At 46.9% G+C, this 16798-nt stretch overlaps 1 long non-coding RNA gene across 1 annotated transcript; it reads right to left on the minus strand.

Moving 5' to 3' along the window:
* Window positions 1-9762: 9762 nt before the first annotated feature.
* LOC308508867 lies at window positions 9763-10406 on the minus strand. The gene is made up of 3 exons (XR_013995089.1): window positions 10363-10406; window positions 10156-10250; window positions 9763-9898 (listed from the first exon to the last, which is right to left on the minus strand). It is a non-coding gene; the product is annotated as an uncharacterized lncRNA (long non-coding RNA).
* Window positions 10407-16798: the final 6392 nt, after the last annotated feature.

The following is a 16798-nucleotide window of genomic DNA, read 5'->3' on the forward strand; positions in this document are numbered from 1 at the left end:
TAGGGTGGAACAAAATGGCTGCTGCGGCCTGCTGCCGTTGGCTGTTGGGAGCGCGCAGGGAAATGTAGTCCTCTGAGCAGGCCTACTTCTTAGGGTAGCGAAAGAACTGTGAGGTTTGAAAACTACATCTCCCAGAAGGCCGTGGGGCAGCCCCTTCGAACTTTCAGCACGGTGTATGGTGGGAATTGTCGTTCTATTTGCAGTAGATGAAGGCGGAAATTGTCAGCAGGAGAACTATAATTCCCGTGATTCAATGTTATCGCGATAGCTTGTGGGACCCGGGGAAGGTTGGTGAAGCATTTCCTGTGGCTGGCTGAATGGCCGGAGCCCACAGGAGATGCACGCGAGTGCCACAGGACTACATTGCCCAAAAAGCGTGGGGAGCAACTCGGAGCCAATTAGGAGAGAGAATGAAGGCTAAACCGGCCAAGCGATCTGATTCGGGCTAGGCATGGCGGAGCAGCTGGCCGACGGGGGGCGCTCGGGACAAGCGGGAAAGCCTGCGGGGCAAGGACGTTAGGGGTGCAGTCCGTGCAGGTGACCGCAATCTCCTGTTCTCGCTCCTCGTTCATTTATTCCCATTTCATTTATTCCTCACTCATCAGTACTGACACCTACAGGTGGTCGCCCCCAGTTCAATGCCAGCAGGAACCCTTGGGGTGGGGTGAAGGGGGAGGCTATGGCGTGAAAACAGCTCAACTGGATCTAAGACAGCTTAGGTGACAGACAGCTCAGTCCAGCGGCTTCAGCGAGGAGACTTGCGGTGTTACAGCTCCTGCTGGGGAAATTCCGTCTCGGAGGAAAACTGCAAGTGCTCCCCGTTGAAGCAGAGGTGAAGCTGGCTTACGCAGAGAAGCGTGCCCTTCCCTGTCCCTGATCGGTCCATTCCTATGCACATAAGGGTCCAAACCCTCGCAGTGAGATTAGTCCCTGATCCTCCTCCCACGGGAGGTGAGGGCTGTGTCCCTGCCCCCTGAATGTGGGTGGACACGTGGCTGCTTTGACCTGTAGGATAAGACAGAAGTGGTGCTGAGATTTCTGAGGTTAGGGCGTGCAAAGCCACCCGCTTCTCAGTCCCTCCAGGTGCCCGCTCTGGGGAAGCCAGCCACCATGAAAGAAGTCAAGACCACCAGGTGGGACAGACCTCGTGTAGACCTGCTCCACCACCCCAGGCGAGCCCCGTCTTCCAGCCTGCCCTCTGGGGTGCCCCCTGTGAGTGCAGCTGTTTTGCACCTTCCAGACCAGCTAGCCACCAGCTGACACCACCCACAGGCAGCAAGAAGCACCCTGCCCCCCAACTGAGCCCTGCCCAGATTCCTGACCTACAGAATCCCTGACGTATGAGAAAATGATTGTTTTAAGCCTGTAAGTTTTCAACTAGATTGTGATACAACGCTAGTAACTGGAACCTGTTAAATGTAGCTTGTGGCTCTAATTTGCATGTCTGTAATTACTAACCAAATCAGCTGGTTCCCCAAGAGTTTGTTCACTATGTCTGTTTCCTCTCCAGAGAAACTGCCTCTTCATTGGGAAAATGCGCCCGTGGTTTAGTTTTCAAGAAACAGTCTTAATGTGTCCTTGAAGAGAATAGATAGATCTGTGTTGTTTAGCTCGGCCCGAGGTATTCGTATATGTCTTTGTTTCATTCATGCAGCCATACTTATTGATATTCTAAACACTTACTGTGTTTTGGGCCGCATGCTGGAAGCTGGGAATGTATCAATGAGCAGACAGACATCTTCTCAAGAACCCAGAATCTGATCAAGGGAGATAACTTCGGTCAGTGTGTGTGGTCAGGGATGTGGGAGTCCAGGGGATGAATAGAGCGTTCCAGATTATTCTAGTTATCTATTTGGGCTTAACAAAGTACCCCAAGCTTAGTGACGGCTGTGGGCTGAATTGTGTCCTCTCAAATTCATGTGTTGAACCCTAACCCCCAATGCGACCCTCCTTTGGAGGTGTCATGCAGCCCTGAAAGTCACTGAGTGTCACTTCAGTTCCACGCTATTTGCTGGAAGAAACTCGATAAGCCTGGCCCACTAAAGGGGAGAGAATCAGACACCACTCTCTCAGGGGAAGGGAGTTAAAAGTGGGAGGGATGTCAGTAAGTTTGTAGGTATGTGGTTTTAAAAGCATACAGAGGAGCAAAGACCCAGGGGATGGACCATAGGCACATTCAGTACCTCAGTGAATCACTCCACGCCTACAAGACAGCTGTGGGGACAGAGTCCCAGAGAGCAGTTTCCAGGCTCTCGGCCTCATGTGGAAAGGTGCTGACCTCGGTAGCAGTTGGCCATCAGCTGTGGCTAGTTGGCCGTCAGCTGTAACCAGTGAGCCAATGAACCACTGATATAACTGCTACGGCTGCGCTGGTTAGTCAGTCGGTTGGTTGGGTGGCAGGCAGAGAAGCGGACAGCAGGTTGCAGGTTGTGTGGATCCAGCCTCCAGTGAGGCTATAGTGGTGTGACTCCCCTACCTGTGGCTCCGTAGGTGTTCCTTTTTGGCCTAGTCATATCCTGCGTTCTTATGTGGGGAGCGGGAGCTGAGACCCCACAGGCCACCTCGCATGACAAATGGCGCAACGAGCAGGGTCTCCCACACAACAATAGCATTTTAGGGGAATTCTCTGCCATCAAAGATTAAGGGACACTCCCTTCTCTTTAAAAGTCCCAACATTTATTGCACAGTTGGTTCTTTTTATAACATCAGTGAGAGATTCAGAGCTAAACACATCTATCAAAAGGACATTTCAATAACGTCCTCTTCATTTTTCCATCAAGATAAGACATAAACAGACATTGTCCACACTACTTTCTTAGCTTTCTGTTGTGAAGTCTCCTTTTTTTTTTTTTTTTTAATAGCAGTCGTCTGAATTGTGAGGAAACACACACACTTGAATTTGGGGGAAGGAGAGAAGACTCTACCATGGAAGAGCTATGTGGAGGCATTTTGGTCACAGCTTCGCCAAGCAGAGATGACTGACATCAGTGGCATCCAATGATATTTTGGGGACAGAGCTAGGAGTGCAGTTTTCAGGTTCTCAGCCTCACGTGAAAAGGTGCTGGCTCAGGTAGTAAATGGCCATCAACTGTGATCAGATGGCCATCAGCTGTGGCTATTTGGCCATAACCAGTGAGCCATTGGACACTAATGTAACTGCTGTGGCTACGCTAGTAGCAGATTGCAGATTGCAGAGAGGTGCACTTTGCAGTTAACATGGTGGATTGCAGCTAACAAGTGAGGTCAGTTGGCAGAGAAGTGGACGGCAGGTTGCGGATAGTGTGGCTCCTGCTTCTGTGTCTCCAACCCAGCCACCAGCGAGAATATAGTGGTATGACTCCCCTACCCATGGCTCCGTGGGTGTTCCTTTTTGACCTCATCATGTCTTGCGTTCTTATGCGGGGAGCGGGAGCTGAGACCCTGCGTGACACCCGGCGTGACAGATATATATTGTTTTCTTTCTTATTGAGGGCCTGAAGAGGTGACTCCCTTCGCTAGCCTAATAGAAATGCTATTGAGTAGCAGAAGTTCGTGGTTCCCTATGACAACAAGCAAGAAAGAAACTTTTCTTAGGGTCTGTAATTTTTAAAATGGAAATAAAATTACTCACGTTAAGTGTACAACTCAGTGCATTTAGTACATTCCCTATATCGTGCAGCCACCACCTCTGTTTCCAGAATTGTTTGTCACACCAGAAGGAAACCCTCTCCCCATTAGCAATCACCCCCAATCTATATATTTATTACATAATATATATAATGAATGTGTTACATAATATAAGTATATGATATATGTTTATATTATATAATAATATACATCTATAATTTATAACAAAATATAATGTTACATAATATGTAGAAAATATGTAAAATAATATATAATGTATAAAACATAAATTCATATAACATACAAAATGTAATGCATATATATAGATACATACAATGTATATATAATGTTTTCTGAACCATTTGAGGAAGTAGGTTGGAGTAAAACCTTTACTCACATATTTCAGTAGGCATTTCCTAAGAACAAGGACATTCTCTCACAGACCCACAGTTCAACGATCATAATTGGGAACTTTAATATTGATAAGGCCTATCATCTAATCCTCCATCCAAATTCCAATGCTTTCCAAGGTTCTAATAACATCCTTTATAACTACTCTCCCTGGAAGTCAGAGACATTCACAAGCCTCTTGTACTTTCCTTTTGTTGATAACTGGTCTATCATTGAGTCTGAGCCAGGTGGGATAAAACAAGAATGAATTTTTCTCCAGTTATTACCTCCCCTGCTGTCTGTCAAATCTCCCTGTTCTGCCCTGCGGAGCACATTCTGAAACCCGCCTGGTCGCTGTCGGTTAAAAAGTCTTACCCTAATATATGGTGATGGAAGAACTGACTCTGGGTGGTGAACACGCAGTGTGATATATAGATGATGTATTACAGAATTGTACGCCTGAAATCTATGTAACTTTACTAACCATTGTCACCCCAATAAACTTTAATTAAAATAAAGTCTCACCCTGTCCAGTCCTGTTAATTTCCATCTCTGAGCTTTCTCTCACCCCTTGACTGGCTGGTCATGTTACTGGGAAAACTTGAATTGACGTGGGGGCCCCTGGAGCCCCCCCATGCTCTGTCCCTTCTGCCTTATGTTGCACATGTGCCTGTTTTGCTGTTTCTGTCCATCCCTCCCTCACCAGGCTGGGGCAGGGCCAAAAAGGGGTATCGGAGCAAAGCAGCCGTGGAGAGCGCTGACCATCCACACAGCTGCCTCTCATCTGGGATTCTTGGATCCAGAAAGGCAGGGATGGAAGGGGACAGATTCCAGAGCCTGATGTGGCTCTGGGGAGGAAACTCAGCTATCTCCTTATGATGCTGCCTGCCTGTCGTCATGGAAACCCAAGCCACTCTCTTTTGAAGGACCCATTAAGGTGCAGGATAAAATCAACGCTCTGGCTTTCTCTGGCAGACCCCCTCTCTCCGGTGGGAGGTGACTGCCCCTGGAGCCCAGGAGAAGCAGCCCTGGGACAATGCAGTGCCTGAGTTCTGCCCTCACCAGCCCTCTCCAGCCCTGGCTGGAGATGACTTTCTGTGTGACCCCAAGTCTCCACTCCTGTCTGCAGTTTGGCCACCTCCCCTGTGGAAATGAGAGAGGAACATGTCACAATTGCCACATTGTCTGTGTGTACCAAACTCTGAGAAGGGTGTAAAATCGTGGTTCAAAATGCAGACACTGGATGCAGACTGCCCCCGTGAAGTTCTGGCTCTGCCACCCACTGTCTGCACAACCCTGAGCAACTCACTTACTTCCCTGAGCCTTGGTTTCCTCTCCTATAAAATGAGGTATAATAATGGTACCTACCCACAGGAGATGATGTAGCTAAAGCTATTAAAACAGTGTCTGGGAAGAAATAAATATATCTATCCAATGGAATATGACTCGGCCATGAAAAGGAGGGAGGCGCTGACACTCGCCACGGCGTGGATGGACCTTGAACACATGGTGCTCATGAGAGAAGCCAGACACACAGGCCACACAGTGTGTGGTTCCATGTACGTGAAACATCCAGAACACACACCTCCACAGAGACAGAAGACACAGGGGCTGCAGGGAGGGGGATGGGGAGTGATTGCTTAATAGAAACAGGGTTCCTCTTAGGGTAATGGAATGTTCTGGAAGTAGGTAGTGGGGATGCCTGCAGAACTTTGAGAAGGCACTAAATGCCCCTGAATTGGTTACAATGCAAATTTTATGTGCTGTGTATTTTATAAGATTTAAAGGTTTTTTGATGACGGGACAACATACAGCGACACTCGCATAGAAGAAAGGCAGAGCCCTTTGCTACTTAGAGCTCCAAACAAGAGGATACAAGGCGTGCGCCAGAGACTGGGTGACAGTAAGTGGGAGCTGTAGGGAGCCGCTTCTGTCTGACAAGCGGCTGGGGTTAGCTGGGTTTGAGTCATTTCCTAAGCTCCTGAACAATAGGTCTGTTCCTGTTGCATGGTGCCTGGCCCTGGGCAATCAAAGCAGGTGTCTAGTGGACCTGGAGGATGAGAGCTGATGAGGAAAGTGGTCCAGATGTGGACTTATTCAATTGCTCTAGAGCAGGGGTGTCCAAACCTTTTTCAACGTTTTTCACCAAGGGCCATATGCGGTAAAATACACAAACAGCTGGGCCACTCACTCGAGGTGAAGTACGTATTGCCTCACCTGGTTTATTTAAGTAAACTAAATATATTTTTGGAATTTGTTGCGGGCCAATTAACAATGGATTGCGGACCGCAGTTGGCCCGCGGGCCGCAGTTTGGACACCCCTGCTCTAGAAGAACGGATCTGCCTCTGAAGTGGGCCCCTCCATCCCTTTCTTCATGCCTTCCTTCCTTCTGTAGAACTAGATATTCATTTCTCATCTGTGTAAATCAAGGCATGGGATTGCTGAGTCAAAGGGAAGAAAATAAACTTCCCTTTTGGTTAAGCCACTGTCATTTGGAGTCTGTTAGAGTAACTGGACTACATTCCTTATATTGGCATTCCCAGCTTCGTTGCCTCACTCTCCAGTCCCTTTGCTCCTGCTTTCTGGAATCACCTTCCAAATAAACCACACACTTGGGTCCTTGTCTGAGGCTCCACTTGCATGGAATTCCAAATTAAGATAATTGGACACTGACCAAATGTAATAACACAGCTCAATGAATTGTACCTTCAATTCAGATGTCCACAGCACCACTGTGAGTGATGGCTCATCTTTGCCAGGTGTGGCCCTCCATGTTTGCATGTCTGACAACAGGGCTCAGACACCAGCATTTCCATCTCTACTAGTTACTTATTGGGTGCTAGCACTGAACTGGGCAGCAGGGGGGCGGGGGGCGGGCAGAGGGATAAAGATGAAACTAGTGAAATTAACTGAGGTATTCTCTCCCAGAAGTGTTTGGGAGAAATGAAAGGTTGGTGGGTTTTTTTTTAAATCATTTTTTTAACCGAAGGAAAGAGTCCCTTAAATAAGAATCAGTGATTAAAATGCAGATTCTGGGGCCTGTTCCACCTCTCGCTTATTGAAACTGGGAGGGTCCTAGAGATCTGCATTCTCTGTGAGCTTCCCAAAGGTATCCCAGTGAGAGATGGTCCTGGCTGGGCTAGTTGTTAAGTGTAGCTGGTGGGAAAATGATAGGCAATTACTCTCAGCAGGAAAGGGCCAGATCACGCAGGCTGTGTGAGGACATTTGAATTTTATCCTGCAGGCAATGGGAGTCTTGGGAGGGTTAACGGCAAGGGTGGGACTTGATCAGACTTGTGTTCTAGAAAGACTCCTTGCTGTATGTGGAGAATGAATTGGCTGTGTGTGTGTGTGTGTGTGTGTGTGTGTGTGTGTGTGTGTGTGTGTGTGAGTGTTTGGGGGGGTGGTGGTGAAGGGAAGAGACAGTGGGATGACCAGGCAGTGATGGAGGCAGAGGGATGGAGAAGATGGATTTACCCAGAATGACTTGCGTTGGTGAATACGGGGGTGGATGAGGAAGGGAGGGAGTCTGGGATGTGAAGAGGCTGCCACATTGGTGGGGACATGGAGGGAGGGGCGAACTGGGAGTTGGGTGGATTGGGTGTTCAGTTTGAAATGATTAATTTGGAGTGATTGTGAGACCCAGGGGGAAACATTCATAGAAATACCAGGGCAGAATCTCCTCTTTCATAAGGGTTCCTAAAGGGCAGTATCTAGGAAGCCTTTTTTCCCCCAATCTGAAATCTCTTCCATTCCCAAAGGATGATTCTAAATATACAGAAAAATCTCTCAGAATTAGCCTTAACCCAGACATTGAACCCCTCTCCCCACCCCATTCTCAAAGAGCCTCTGGCATGTAGGTGTCTTGTAATTGTATTTTCTCTGCTTGTTAATGGACCCACTGAGGCAGTACTCCCGAGAGAAAGATTTCATTAGTCTGGGGCTGAGAAGGGAGACAGGGTTGCCAGAACTAATGAGGAATCAATGCCTCATAATTGCTAATTAGAGCCTGATTCTCTCCTGGGGCTATTAGTAGGCTGGCTGACCCTTGAGTGTCCACAAATTTAATTATACTACCCAATAAGCACCTGCAGCAACCATCATTCTATGATATCTCTGGGGGAGACCTTGGAGAAGCATGATCGTCATGTATATGCTGAAACCATCAATTCATTTATTGATTAATGTATTGGTTTATTCTCGGATGCCTTTATTGATTCAACAAATGTTTATCGAACACCTGCTGTGTGCCAGTCCCTGGATTGGGTGCTGGGAACACAGCAGTGAAAATACAATCTCTGCCCTCATGGAGCTCACAGTGTAATTGGAGGTGGCAGACAATCCTGCAAACAGTGCACACAACAATAATTGGAATAAGTACCAGAGAGATGATATCCCAGGTCCATGAGAGTGTATAATACAGACTTGATGTGAGGGGTGGTGAGAGAACAAGGAAAATTTCCCTTGATGAAATGAGGCTTGGCTAAGAAAGCAGAGGGAGCTGTGGGATGCTTTGGGATGCAGAGCATTCCGAGCGGAGGGGACAGCAAAGGCAGAGGCTCTGAGGCTGGAATGACCTTCACGAGGCGTCTGTGACTGGACTAGGATGTCTCAGAGAACTGGGGGTGAGCCTCGATGCTGCCACAATTCACTTACCAGGCACAAGTTTGCACTTGTCCTGTAGTTGGTCCATGAAACGGATGGTGGGGTGGGGGAGAAAAAAATCATTCCTGAAATTTTTATTGAAAAGTCTTCATAGAATCCTGGTCTAGGGAGGGATTTGATTGCCATCCCTTCATTGATTCCCCAGGAAAGTGTGGTGAGGTGGTTAAGGCCCTGGGTTCAGGGTCAGATATTTTGTATTTCCATGACTGTGGTAGCATATGAGTGACATGGCCAACACCATGCATGGCCCATCACTGGCATGTTCACAGGGTGCATGCCCCTGTTTTATTCCTTGGAATTAGCCCATGGACTTAGCCAGCTCACCCCCTGGGTAAAAGTGATTCCTCCCTGATCCTCCTTCCCCCACACTAGCTTGTCCATCTTGGGCAGAGGTCGATGGGAATCCACGCTATGGGGAAGCTGTGACTTGTTGTCATCGTACATCAGAACAACAAAATCACTAGTCTTCCACACAGCACTGGACCATAACTTCTCCAGCCTTTGCCACCTTTTGCCCCATGTCTTAGACCCTCCCCCTCTCACTGCTCCTTCCCAGCTTGTAACATCTGGGCTTCTTGCTTCCCCACTGCCTCCTGTCTTCTGTTCCTGGTCCCCCTGGAGAGAGGCAGGGTCTGATCTCCAAGGGCCCAACTCTTACCCATGAAACATGGAATTTGGAGTTGGAAGAATGTGGGGTTGATTTGCAGGTTCACCCTTGGCCCGAGATCCCTTGGGCTATTATTGTAAACCTGCCCCTCTCTGGGTCTCAGTTTCCTCAAGTGTCACCTGGGGTGTGTAATAACACCCATGTCCTAAGGTTAGAGATGGCATGACATACTGTATGTAAAACTCTTGCACAATGAAGTCTAGAAAGAGCACAGTAATGTAATGTTGGCAGGCTCCGTTCCCCCACAGTCCTACCGATTGGCCGATTGCACGTCTCATCTGTTGGGAATTACAGATTTCTGTGTGTGGTTTCATGTTATCTACTCATCTGGAAAATAATGCGTTGAAAAACCCATTACATGAGGGACAAGCCTCCAGAAGTGTCAGACACCTCAAACCATCCTCTGTTCCCATCAGGGTACAGGAGCTCCCCGTTACCTGGGAAGCTGTCCTGGGTTCTCGTGCTGAAATGAAGTCGGCCCGGGGAAACCCGCTAGGAGCTGTCCTCAGCCTTGGTGCTGAAGCGGTTTCCTTTCTGGGCCCCGAGAGGCGCTGTCCGGAGTCTCGGTGCTGAAATAAATAGCAATTTTTTTTTTTTGGTCGTCGAAGAGCTGTTCTCGGCCTCGGTGCTGAAGAAACTTGACTTGCTTCCCTCTCTTCCCCGGCACACCGCACGACCCCCCCCCCCCATTCTCTGTTCCTCTGACTCTTGGGATCCCTCCTCCCCCAAATTTCTTCCCCCTCCGATGCTCTTCCTGGGGCCCTTGAGAATGGCAAGGAGGGAAGGCACGGAAAGGTCGCAACTAGGACTCCTACCCGCTCCTCACCTCGTGGCATGTTCCCAGAATTTACCGTCCATGTAAGTCAAGCCTGGTTGGTCTCCGCTTTCCAGACCGTCAAACTTCGCCGTCTTTGTCGCTTTCTGGGAAGATGTCCATGAGCTGACCTGTAAATCAGCCCCATGCCCAGGGTACGGAGTACCCCAGACCACCCCTCCCCCAATGCAGCTGAAGCCCTTCTCCTGTGTGCCTCACCTGCTTCCAGTTTTGTGGGCTGATGCAGGTGTCCAGTGGCTGCCGATGCCGGGACGTGCGCTTTTATGGGCTCCCGGGAAGGCGGCGAGCCGGTATCCCGGGGTGGGGCTTTGCCAGCCGGCCAATGGGACTCCGCCTCGAATACAGCCCCAAAGATTACCTCATAGGTTGTGGCCTCGGCTTCAGAATAAAAGTCTGGCATCTGCCCAAAAACTGAGTAGGGGTTTTTCTGGCGGGGGAGGGGGCAGACACTCATTGTGGTCCCCAGGATCTCCCCACTTGGCCCAACCCCCTCTTGGGTCTTTGAGCTCCCCTTTGGCTCAGGAGCTCTTGCTGGCACCTGCTTCTCCCCATCTCCAGTTTGTGCTATTGCTGGACCAGGAGAGGAAAAGCTGGTAAACTGTGTTGGAGGGAAAACAGGTCAGGTTCAGAATATTTAAGATCCAGATCCAGAAACTGAGGTCTGTGGGAATGTAGGGCTCAGAGGAGCTTGGAGCAGTGATGGGGCTCAAACCTAGGTATTCTGATTCCTTGACTCAAAACCTAACTCATAACTTATTTTATAGTTTTGTGTTACTGAGCAGTCTCTGAGCCAGAAAACACACAAACTTGGGCTCAAGTCCAGATTTTTTTTTCCTCTTTGCTGTGGGACTTTGGACGCAGTCAAACCTTGCTGTGCTTCAGTTTCCTCAACTGTAAAATGGTGATAATGGTAATATCGTCTCACAGCGTTGTGATGAGAAATTAATGATATGGTGTGCATTGAATGTTGGAAATAATCAGGACCAGGACTAGGGTGAGGAAGATACCTGCCTCAGGTGAAAAATTTAAAGGGGCACCAAAAAACTCAATAATCAAAATAAATATTATTTCAACGCAATGTTTGAAGAAATCAAAATCAATGCAAAAAATCCACGATGAAGAAAACATCAACATTTTAAATAAAGACAGGATCCATATTACTGATTTTTGCTGTTGCCTCAGCTTGGCATGACATTAGAAATAATGTCTGGACATGGTACAATTTCCAATAATGTAGCTATTGTTATTTTTTGAGACATTTCATCTATTTATTTACTCAAAAACTTTTATTGTGTTAGGCACTGGGGGCACATACATGAATTTAGCAACCAACCTTCCTTTAGGGAGGGTGAAGACATGAAAAGGTAACTCTATTCAAACATTTGCATGATAATAGACGGATCTGTGTCCTAGCTTGTGTTTTCCCAACTGTGACAGTCCCCTAAGAGGGCTGATTATTCTGCAGAATTTGAGCTCACCAATGAGCTCCCTGCTGATCACCCATGGATAGAGGAATGTTAGATAAAGCACCTAGCGTGTCAACAAAGATACCCAAACTAAGGGTTAACTCCATCAAGACACTGGGGCAAAGTTTAGCGAAACCCGTAGGGAGTGGGTACAGAAACTATATGGAATTCTGACACGTAGTAGCTACTCAACAAATTCGCTGTCAAGTGCATGACTTGAGTGAGCTCATCTGAAACACACTAACTCCTCCATTTCGCCTCACACTGAGGCTAGTTCTGGCTTTCCAGTTTCAAAGAATGAGCAGGAACTTGCTGCAAAAGGAAGAAGAAGAAATGGGAATATAGCCTGGAAATGGCTGCTTTGTTTGTTTGCTGTTCCCTCCTTTTCCTTTTTTCATCTGAAAAAAAAAAAATTCAAACCCACAGGAAAATTGCAAGATTAGTGCAATGAGCTTCCATCTCATCTTTACCTAGATTCACCAACCCATTGTTAATGTTTTGCCACGCTCGCTTTTTCTTTGTCTTTTTCTCTACATTTATCTTTATCTGTCTCTGTCTCAATCATATAAATGGCAGACAAAACTGCCCCTTCATTCCTGAATACTTCAGCATGCATCCCCCAGGATCAAGGACAGTTTCCTACACACCCATGAAGTAATGATCACAACCATGAAGCTAAAGTTGTGACACTACTGTCTAATCCCTAGTCCACCCCCAGTTTCACTAATTGTCCTTTATGGCATTTCTTACCAAGTTGGGGTCCAATTCAGGATTGTGCAGTGCATTTCATTGTCCTGTGTTTCCCACCTCTTTTGCAGAGATGTGGGCTTCGTAGTAGCAAGATAACTCTTAAACCCCAGAATTTTCCTCCCAACCCAGAGATCTGGTTCACTCACTGTCTTCAATGTGGGTGTGCTCTACATACAATGCCTGCCCCCCACTTTTTAAACAAGAGCTTGTGTAGAGGATTTCTTAAAGTATTTCCTCCTCCAACTTTCTAGAAAGACATGGCCAGATGTGCACACCCCAAGCCTACGTTTTTGTATTCATTCACTCCACAACAAAAATATTTTTGATTATAGATGATGTAATACAGAATTGTACACCTGAAATCTATGTAATTTTACTAACAATTGTCACCCCAATAAATTTTTAAAAATATATATGTTTTTGAATGCTTGCTATGTGCTAGGCACTGGGTATATAGCAGGGAAATGAAATGATTTTTGTCCTCCATTTAGTACAGAAGACAGACAATAAACAAGTAAGTAAAGGAACGAGATAATCTCACACAGTGATGACAGCTATGAAGAAAACAGACTAGGGGAAGTGATAGAGCAGGAGTCTGCAATTTTTTTCTGTAAAGGGCCAGAAAGTAAATATTTTCTGCTTTGCAAGTCAGCTGGTTTCTCTCCTGGCTACTCCACTCTGCTATTGTAGCTCAAAGGCAGCCTTGGAGAATATATAAATGAATGGATGTGATTGTGTGCCGATAAAACTTTATTTATAAAAACAGTAGCAGTTCATTTGGCTCGAGGGTCAGAGTTTTCTGGCCCCTGAGCTAGAATGTGACTGGCTGGTGAGAGACACATGGCTTTGGCTGGGTGGTTGGGGAAGGTCTCTCTGGGGTGAGGCCTTCTGAGCTCAGACCTGAAAGGTGAGAAGATGGCCATGGGAAAATTTAAAATACAAATAGTTCCTTGGGCTATTGTTTGTAGGAACGGTTAGTTCCTAGAACCTGTGTGTGTGTGTGTGTGTGTGTGTGTGTATGTGTGTGTGTGTGTGTGTGTGTGTGTGAGAGAGAGAGAGAGAGAGAGAGAGAGAGAGAGAGAGAGAGAGAGAGAGAAAGGGGACCTGATGTAGGAGATATAATCAGAGAGAGGTGGCCAGGGGTCTGGTCATTGAGGCCAGGAGCAGGTCACACACGAAATGCTTTCCCCCTTTCTGTCTCTCTCTCCTTGAGCTTTCACTTTGTGCTGGGCTCCATGCCAAGCACTCCACATGCCAAGTATTCCTAAGGCTTCAGGGCAACCCCATAAGATAGCTATCATTGTTGTCCCCATTTTGCAGATGAGGAAACTGAGGCTCAGAAAAACTAAGGAACTAGTCCATGGCCACCTGAAAAGCGAGCAGCAGAGCTAGGATTTAATCAGCTCTGTCTCTTGGCTCCAAAGCTCATGCTCCTCCCCACGAACCCCCAACATTGCCTTCATTTGGGGTCCCCCTCATACCTCCAGGAGAGCAGAGGACAATTTTATACCTAAGATTCTGAGATTCTGCTGTCAGTTGTTCTAAGCTAAAGAGCAGATGTGAAATGCCCCGTTTTACAGGTGTGGCAGAAGCAAGGCACTTCCCCACAGACCACCATAATCAGGGGCTGAAGCTGGGATGGCCAACTCCAAGGTCAAAATTCTTGTCAATTGTCCATTCCTTTCCTTGCTCCTTTCCAGAAGTCTTCATACATATATAAGCTTATACATCATTCTCCCCACACAAAATCTCCCCCCACACACCTTTTTAGGAATTCATTTTTAAAGCCAGGTATATTGAGGTATAATTTGTATACAGTAACATTCATATTTTTAGGTGTACAGTTCTATCCATTTTAGGTGTACCATTTTATAAATTCTGACAAATGCATGGTTACATATCTTATGCCATAATCAAGATACAAAATAATTCCCTTACTCCAAAAATTTCCCTCGTGCCCCTGTATAGTCTTATCTCCTCTCCCACCCCGAATCCCTAAACTGCTGATCTGATCTCCATCATTATCGTTTGGCCTTTTCCAAAAGTCATTTAAATGGAATTATACGGTGTGCAACTTTTTTGTGTCTGGCTCCTCTCGGTCTTCATAATGCATTGGAGATTCATCCACATTGCTGTGTGTATCAGGAGTGAGCTTCTCCTTATTACTGGGCAGGGTTCCCTTATGTGGGTGGAGTACAGTTTGTTTAGCCATTCACCAGTGCAGGGGACATTGGGTTCAGGGACATCTCTAGGTTTGGGAGATTTTGAATAAAGCTGCTGGAAATATTCACTTACAGGTGTTTATGTGAACAATATGTTTTCATTTCTCTTGGGTAAATACTTAGAAGTGGGATGCCTGGGCCATATGGTAAGGGTACATTTGATTTTTAAGAAACTCCCAAACTCTTTCTCCAAAGTGGCCGTACCATTTTGCATTCCCGTGAACAGTGGATGAGAGTTCCCGTTCTTCCGTGTCTTCTTCATCAGCACTTGGTATTTTCAGCTCCTTTTTTAGCCACCTAATAAATGTGCAGTGTCTTCTCCCCCTTTTCATACATAAGGTAGCATTCTATACACACCTTGCAAAACATGCTCTTTTTCACTTAACAATATCAGGAAGAGAATATAATCCTCAACAAAAAAATCTAGTTGAACAGACACTCTCAGGCTCTTACAGCTCAGAGTGAGCAAAACTGACATGGAAGAGACTCGAGGCACTGTGGGAACCTAGGGGAGTCACCTGCCCCAGTCAGGTTGGAGGAAGGGAGAGAGGCAAATCAAGGAGGGCTTCCTGGAGGAAGCGTCACTGTATGAACTGAGACCTAAGACTGAGGAGTAATGAGCTGGGTGAAGTTGCAGGAAGTGTGTTCCTAAGAGGAGGAAGAACATATGCAAAGGCCAGGAGGAGACTCTGGACTTGGAACATTTGCAGAGTCCTTCCTCCTCTCTCCTCTTTCTGCCTATCTTTGGGTCTAACAGGTCCATTTAAACAGGGGCGGAGACTTGCCCTTGCAAACACTGGCACCTTAGGAGGCTCCATTCCACCTTCCAGAATAATCATAGCTGGCGTATTTTTTAAAATCTTTGAGCCTTTGCTAATTCAGGCTCTGCATTTATTGTCTCACTCAGAAACTCAGCTTCACAGAGGGTCCTTTTTGCTCCGTTTTCTCCCCTCTGGGTCCCTAGGATCTACCACATCCCTTGCGTCCCAGGAGAAAGGCAGGTGCAGGTAGGCAGAAATGAATGAATCTCATTAGAGAATGTCCCCCACGAGACTTCAGTTAGGAACAGTAGCTAATTATCTCCAGGGATAATAATCCAGCAATGAGTCCTAATTAACAGCACATCACAGTAGAAAGAAGGGTTTAGGAATAAGGGTCTTGGGTGATTCTTCCTCCCTGTCCCTTGCCACACACACACACACACACACACACACACAAACACACACAAACACGCACACACAGCCCCTTCCTCAGCCGTTACTATAGAGATCTTGTTCCTGCCACCCTCATGAGCATTTATAAATCAAGACTGCACAGATGGTGGCCTCAGCAAGCCTGTTGTTCTTTCTTCTAAGGACAGTTTCTGGAGCCCTGAGGATTAAGGAAACAGGGCGACTCTGGACAACATCTGCCTGGGCTGGGAAACCTGACCCTCAAGCCCAGGCAGGGGGAGATAATTGGAGGCATTTACCCAGAAGAGACAGAACACACAAACAGGACCACACACAGGCCACCCTCCTCACCTGAGGCCTCCAGGGAATCCCTAATGAAGGTCTCAGGCCTCCCGCCCACAGTGCGAGGCAGCCAGGCACTTTAACACTTCAGAGCCGGTGAGAGAGGAGAGAATTTTGTAGTGTTTGTCCTGGAATTATTGCAGTAATAGCAGCTAGTGTTTCCTGACCATCTATTTTGTGCCAAGCACTGCACACTTGATGTATAATAAGTGCATATGAAACACTATGTATAATAATTATTATAAAACTGATCATCATTTATTCGTCTAGAGCTTTATGCATCAAACAAAGGCAAGGATCTTGTTCATTTTAATCCCAATGCCTGGAACTGATAGTCATTGAATGAATGAATGAATGAATGATCTAATTTACTTCTCACAGCCATCTTGTAGCATAATTACTGAATTCCATTTTTCAGATGTGGAAACTGAGGCTCAGAGAAGTAGAGGCATTCCCCCAAGGACACCCAGCAAGTGGGGGGCAGAGGAGGGATCTGAAAAGAGAGGTCTTCCTATTACAGAACCCCCTACCCCTCATTTGGATGAGGCCCAGACAGGGAAGGCGACTTTCTCCAGCTCACAAAGCACATCAGGGACAGAGCAAGGACTGGAATCTGCCTTTCCCACCCCTCTCTGGTGTGGGGCTCTCCCATATTCCCTTGCAGCCCTCGCATACTCACACT

The sequence above is a fragment of the Rhinolophus hipposideros genome (assembly GCF_964194185.1).
Source record: "Rhinolophus hipposideros genome assembly, chromosome: 16".
Taxonomy (NCBI): domain Eukaryota; kingdom Metazoa; phylum Chordata; class Mammalia; order Chiroptera; family Rhinolophidae; genus Rhinolophus; species Rhinolophus hipposideros.